Source organism: Acanthochromis polyacanthus, chromosome 9, assembly GCF_021347895.1.
Source record: "Acanthochromis polyacanthus isolate Apoly-LR-REF ecotype Palm Island chromosome 9, KAUST_Apoly_ChrSc, whole genome shotgun sequence".
In the NCBI taxonomy this organism is placed as follows: domain Eukaryota; kingdom Metazoa; phylum Chordata; class Actinopteri; family Pomacentridae; genus Acanthochromis; species Acanthochromis polyacanthus.
The window spans coordinates 8,056,550-8,063,989 of NC_067121.1; the positions used below are offsets into that span (position 1 = coordinate 8,056,550).

General features: G+C 39.8%; 1 long non-coding RNA gene across 1 annotated transcript; it reads left to right on the plus strand.

The window, feature by feature from the left end:
- The first annotated feature begins 2,563 nt into the window (after nucleotides 1-2,563).
- On the plus strand, nucleotides 2,564-7,195 carry LOC127535378 (uncharacterized). Its single transcript, XR_007944214.1, has 3 exons — nucleotides 2,564-2,833; nucleotides 4,300-4,403; nucleotides 5,423-7,195. It is a non-coding gene; the product is annotated as an uncharacterized LOC127535378 (long non-coding RNA).
- Nucleotides 7,196-7,440: the final 245 nt, after the last annotated feature.

Sequence of the window (7,440 nt, forward strand, 5' to 3'; positions counted from 1 at the left end):
CAAAAAATGGTCACTCACTTTTAATTAGCTGTCCTAAAATTCTATGCACAGCAGATAATGGCCAGTTCTTAATTTGCAAACAGCGTCTGGTGCCTGATTAGAAGTCCGCGGCTGCAATTAGGCTAAAAAGTTTTGTTGTTGCCATTAGGAAAGGAAAGTCAGATAGCATAATAACAAATGACAATGATTTAGAAGGCGCGCTTGTTGTTTTGTCTGCGCTTTTGATTGATCGTCTTACAAATGTATGCCATTTGGTGGGATTACAATTTGGATGCATGAGAGAGTTGATTTCACTAACATATTCAGTGTGTGGCACCCCAACTGCCTGTTACTTGAGTCTAATCAAAATGCAAAGATATTCAGAGTGAAGGGAAGTACAGTATGTAAAAAACACGGCATAGAGGAGACACAATGAGCAAAAGTCTGTGGAGTGACTCGGCTGCAAAAACAAGCAGAGTTAATTCAATCGCTTCATCGCGTCACATGTCTTAGGGATTTGGGGTTTTGATGTACCGCCGACAAATCAGAATCATAAGACCCGAGTCATTAAAAGGGATGGATTTCCAACAAATGCAGTGTTTAGTGGAGAAAGCATACGAGGGGAATGCTGCTTTAAAGAGCGAGACATGCTCTTCACTTGCTCAACATCTTCTCCTAAAGTGCTATTGAGCAAGGTTTTCAATTCCCAGCACTCCAACAGCACAGTTTCACTTGATGGCCTGAGAGAATGTGATGCTGAGAGCTGTCTGAGTTCACATTTTGTTGGATGAGCATCAGAAAAGATCCTGAATAATGTCTGCATTGTTGCCTGAGAGTAAAGACCTTGATGTCCATGACTAAAGAACTTAGCACCAAGTCCTCCGACCTGAATGGCAGACTGATTTTTGATTCTCTCGGATAAGATTTATACAACTTGTTTAGGTTTAGGGAAGTTAAGATCAGCGTAAAAGTAGGGGACTCCCGTTGTCGTGGCAACAATAATAAACACATGGACGAGATTAAGGTTCAAAGAATCGTGGACTTTCAGTTCGAAACAGGAAACATGGGCCTTGATCATCATGGTTACGACAATAAACAGACGAGGTTAAACGAGGTTATGGAAAACCTATTCTTAGAAGCAGTCTGACTCACCAGATGTAGACTTTGGGTGAAAGCGCTCTATTTTTTGTCACACATTTCATGCAGCTTTCTCCCTCTCTTACACTGTCTGCATGTTTCTAAATCCCTGTTGCTACCGGAAACAACAACAGCGATCTTCGAGCAGCAACTTACCACACTGAGGTTCACATTATGTAATAACGCTAAATTAGCCACTTTAATGACAACACTCGCCTCGTTGGATGCAAATGTTCCACCAAAACAATTTCCCTGTCATTATTTTGTGACTGATTTAGAAAAACACAAGGTTGAGGTGTAGCCAGACCATTCTCCTGCTGGGACACAACACTGTGGAGATATGTGCGACTAGCTTTAAAGGAATGCTGACTCTAGTTGAAATTGAAGCCACAGTGATCGCCTATATTCAGTGTTTGTTTTTTTTTGACCCATCCTTCAAAGTCCTCACATATGCTGACTTAGTGGCTAATTCAACTCCTTTGCTGTCATCATAGTTATTTAAAACTATTGTCACCAGATGCTGCTGTCACAATGAAAGGTAACTATGGGTTGTAATTATGCCATGAATCTCAAGCACAAGCACAAAATATATAAAGAACACTAGTTGGCTGTCTGCCCATTACAATAACTTTAGCTAGGCAAGACTAATTTTAAAGCCTTGCCTAGCTAAGTGTATAAATATTTAAGCACACCACCATTCAAAGTTTGGGTCACCTAGAAATGTTTTAGCTATAATATGAAACTGCAGCCACAGTACTCACCTATACTCAGGGTTTTTGTTGGTCCATCCATCCATCAAAACCTCCTCACATTTGTTGTCATCATAGGTAATAAAAACTATTGTTACTAGAAGCTGCTGTCACAAAGAAATTTAACTAAGGGTTATAATGAGCTGTTTGCACTAAAAAAGCAAACTTTATACACTGAAAATTAGTCTAGAAAGCAAATTTTCCAGTCAATACCATTGTTAATCTGTAGCACAAACACAAAACATATAAAGAGCACTAGTTGGATGTCTGGCCTCTACAGTAACTTTAGCTAGGCAGGGCTAATTTTTTGGGACAGTTTCTGCTATTAGCTACGATGGGATGTTGGTTCATCATGCCAACATATGTTTGAGGGGAGATACATAAAAATTTCTGCAGTTTAAATCAATAAAGACATATTTTTTTTCTGGGGTGAAAACTGATAATAACTTGTATACTGACTGACAATAAAAAAAAATCCATTTAACTTTAGGAATGTATAGAATAATGCCAAATCAAAGGTCTATTATACTTCTGAGCCTGAGAGGAGATACAAATGACACATCTAGTGAGCATTTGTTTAATCAACTGAATCACCCAATTTGACCGGTGGCACAATTTGCAACTGTAGCGTTCATAGAAACACAGTTCTGGTAAAGCCTATATCAGATAGACAGAATCCCGCCTGAGAGACATGTACACAAAGAAAGGTCAATTCCAGCCTGTTTCCCACATCCATCAACTGTACATTAGATGAGTCATGACTGCTCTTCGTCCCGTCTGAGGAATACGTCATCAGTTCATCTCAGAAATGGGGGTCGCGTTCCGATGACCCGACGACAGGACGTTAACCGTTTGTTGGAACGCTGCGTTCTGGGTTTGGAGAGTCTCCCGGGAGCACTAAAACAGCAATTTAAGGCAGCAAGTGAAGAAATGAGAGCCGGTAAGAGACGGATAAATGCACCGGCAAGGTGAGTGCCTATATGTATTACTCGGCATGTATGAAAAGCTTTTAAGTCACATAAAGTGCAGTGTTGGCAAGTGTTGATAAATGTGTTGCCGGTGACATCATTTCTTAAAAGGGACAAGTGAGAGCCCCAAACACTTTCCCAACCATCAGGAAGAAAAAATAAAAAAAACTTGTGTGTGGTGTCCCAGAGTGCAGTTGATGTGAAAGGCTGTTTTTGTCCGACGCGTCGCCATACACTCTGCCGGCTACAAGCTTGGGAAAAACAGAAGTGGTGTAGCAAATGTATTGATGTGCTAATCGCTGTGTGATGTCATTTGGCAACCTCGTATGACTTTCCGAGGCAGCCAACAGCTACTTTTGACAAAAGAGTGAGCCACATGTGCCCTCTGGCAGCCACAACAATGTGCTGGTGGGCAAAAAAAAAAGAAAAAAGAAAAAGAAACCTGTAAGTCCCCACTGTGGCATAAAATAGGCCAAGTTGCACAGTTTGTGCTATTTTTGATTTATCTTTGTCTGTTCAACCTGCATGAACCAACAAAATAAGTCAGAATATGCTCCTAGTTTACTGACAATACTGAAAAGCTTTGCATAAACCCCATACAGAGGTGTACCTTATACAGGGTGTCCCTAAAGTCTGGACACACAGAAAATCTCATGAACTAGATTTTTTTTGTCTCCACAGATTAAGTCTGGCTTTGTCAAAAGAAGAAAGAGTTGAACTGATATTTCTCAGTGGACGTGAAGGATGGTATATGGAAAGATAGCAGATGAATTTAATGCAAGTTATCCAAGAAGGATTCCACTGGGCTTTTCCACGGTGGCGACAGTGGTTGAAAAGAAATGGGCAATGTCATTCACAAACCCCGTTCCAGACAACCAAATATATCAGCCGGTAGAAAAGAACTGATCATGGCTAAAACTCATGTTAGCTTCCCTGAGCTCAACCCAACTAACCCTAACCCTACTAACCCCTAACCCTAACCCTACTAACACCTAACCCTACTAACCCCTAACCCTACTAACCCTAACCCTGCTAAACCTAACTCCTAACCCTACTAGCCCTAACGCTATTATTCAATATGTCCGTCCTTCACATCCACTGAGAAGCACCAGTTCAACTCTTTCTTTTTTCGAGTCATATTTAATCTGTGGAAGCAAAAAACTTTAATTAATGAGAGTCAGTCTATGCATCCACACTGTTATTCAGGACACCCTGTGTAATCAAAAGACAATGATTTGATTGACGACTGTTTGTGCGAGTGCTTGTTTGGTCAATTTAGTAACATCACAATGTATCCAAGACAGCAAACTACCTCCACATCAACATGTTGATATTTCTATAATAAATGAATGAAACAATGAAAGAAACACTTTTTTTGCCACAGTCCTTGTGGCTAAAAGACTTTGTAACCTAAAGTCCTCATTTTTACTTTAACACACCTTAAACAAATGCACCTTTTGTTTCAGGTTGTGCGATGTCAGACACAACACGACAACACAGATCTTAAAGCTGCAGCTACACAACACAAATACGCTGTAAGAGGCAAAACTAAACATCAAGTAAAGGTTGGGTAAGTTTTGGTCCTATTGTTGGTAATACACACAAAGAATAAGACACATTGGTACATAATTACAACACATTCTAAAACCACACAGTAGACACACAAAAAAAGGAAAAAGAGAAATGAAACTGTTTAAGAGGACAATAGTAGGAGGGACAATGAGGATGTTTTTAATCCAAGTTGACAGCTGATGATGACTCAGACTTCAAGGAATTTAAGATTCAGAAGTTTTATTGTCAAATGAAATCAAATTAACCTTTAACTGTACATAGAACCATAGTGCAGGCAAAATGAGAGGGTGTTACACAAGGTATCCCATAACAAAACAACATAATTTAAAACACACACACATCCTTCAGGCATATTGCAGCTAGAATTAAATTGAAATTGTCTGTTTAAAGTGTCCATAGTAGCAACCTGTGGTTAAAGAGACTGGAATTCTAATAATTTAAAACTAAAACTAAGGTGCTGTGGTGTTCAAATTTCATGTGGCACGTGTATTCAGTATGTGCTGTTAAATGCAAAGAGAAATTATATAAAAACCCACTATTTAAAAGCAGTCAAAAATAGAAAAAATAATGTCATAGAGAGCAAAGAGAGTGAAAAACACTGTACTTTGAGCAATAGTTGCAGTCATATATATACTTGTACTTTAGTGTCTGTAATGCATTTTGTCTGTATGTAGGTTTTGTTTTTACACACTAATTACACTGATGAGCCCATAAATACAGTTAATACACTACAGATGCACAGATGCCTCCCCAAACTCTCCAAAACTCACCGAGCACCCATCACCAGTCAACACAGTGTGCTCAGTTTCAACCCGCTAATTTGTGGGTTAAATATTTGCTTTACTTTCGCACCGTTACGGAGAAGATCCAGCCGTGCAGGTGTATAGGCGATCATGCATACATTTACAGTAAAAGGATGTGTTGACCTGAGCGCAAAACTGTTCACCTGAGCACAAATGCACTCATTCCAGCCTCTCTTTCTCTCTCTCTCTCTCTCTGTATTACCTGCAATCAAAGAGCCATTTACAGAAATAACCGACGGCAGTCGGAGTGAATCACGCTTCGGAGGATCTAGTAACAGCTGACTGTGAGTCATCTTCGCCTCATGACCGGCCGCTCCATGGAAACAGAGGCCTCCACTTTACCTTGACCAATATGCCGTGAAGTGTGTCAATCTGTTGAATTTCTGTGGTTTAGTCTCTGAGGAAGGAAAAAAAAACACTTTACTGCTGCAGACAGATCTAAACTCTGCAGAAATGTGATTTTTTAAAAAAAACCTTATTGTTAACTAAGACATTTAATTTGTATCTGTTTACAAAACATGTGCATCCAGAACTCAGTGGATTTTCTCCTGCTGAAATTAAAGTGACATCGAACAATTCAGCATCTCTGAGTGAGAAGAACTGTCCATTCCACATGATCGGCTAAATGTACGAGATGTTAAAAAAAATGTAAAAGATAAAGTATTGATTTCAGTTTAGGGCAGCACAGCTGTTATCATCAGTGAGTGCTGAGGTCAGTTGTTTTAGCTTTGCTTTAGCTCTGGAGATTTATCGCCTCTGTTGAATCGCAGCAAAGAGAGAGAGATAAATTGAACACTGATCCTCGGTGGAATAAGAAAGCAGCTTCGCTCCAAAGTGAGATATATGTGAGATATGAGTCGAAGCGTTTACGCCTCGGAATGTGATTGATGGCGCAAAATGAAAACAACAACTTATCAACAATTACTACTGAGAGGTAAGTACACCTCTTGGCGAACATCTCGGAGTAAGTGCCGTTTTTCTTTACGCTGAAAACAAACTTTTCGACGTGTTTTTAATCTGTCGTCACTTTAGCAGCTTTCTGCTCATTACTGCCAAAAGCCCTCCATTGTCCTCCATTTATATTAAACAGTGGACAACCGTGATAGCACCAGTTAAGTGCACGTCGCGCCGTAATGAAGCCGCATTCACACAGCGCAGCGCCACGGTTTTATCCCAGATAGGCTCAGTTTGGCTCCTCATCTCCATTATCAGCCCTGCACTTAGAGAGCGGCTCGAATTAATGAGTCGAATCATCACAATCTCAACCTGACAATGCAAAAAAAAAAAAAAGGATGAGGGCAGGTTTGAAAACTGCATCTTGGGAGTTTGTGCGAAGGGCCTTTTAATCCTGGCAAGAATAATACCATTTGTCCGTAATGACTTGTACTGTGCTGCTCCGCTGCTCGCATATTTAGAGGAATTATGTAGCAAAATGCTCCTAAAACTTTTGCTGTACTTTACTTTTGAGAGTTTAACAGGTTATTTGGTAGGATTATTTAATGGTGACATTAGAAATATGCACCGGCTAAACATCCTCGGCTCCACCGTTTATATTTATCAGCAGCTATGTACAATAGGAAATGCAGACGGCGGCGCTACGCAGAGCTAAAAATGATTTGTAGGTTACAATAACTCGCACGTACGGTCCAAGTAGCACACATCCTGTTGCTCATGAGAGGAAGGAAGCTGCCGTATCCCTGCAAATAGGAAATGCAGGGGGGAGGGATGAATAGATGGGAAAAACAGGGAGTGGAGACAAACATTTGACAGTGCAGCTAAGGATATGGCAGCGATGTGGAGACGCTGGAAGATACTTCAAGATCTTTGCAGCCAGGAGAGGAAGACATGCTTCAGTCGTGTCCTAGTTTGATCCCTGTTTTTTTGCATTTTTTTTCTCCTTCTTGTGTCAGAATAATGAAAAACTGTCACCTGTGATTGATGTCAGAGCAATGTATTGAAAAGACTGATATTAAACAAATCCTTGCAACTGTTTCCCAATTAAATGACTGTTTTACATGATACAAAAAGGCCACACAATTGTTGTAAAGAGTTGTCTTTTGTAATTATACAATCAATGTATGTTTGTCTTTTTGTTTGTTAGCAACATTACTCAAAAAAATTAATGGCAAATAAATATAAGTTAAAGATATGAGGGCATCTGCTGTATTGACATCAGCTCTACCTCTCTAATAACAGTTTGATAGAAACTTAAATAAATCAAGCTCTAGTTGT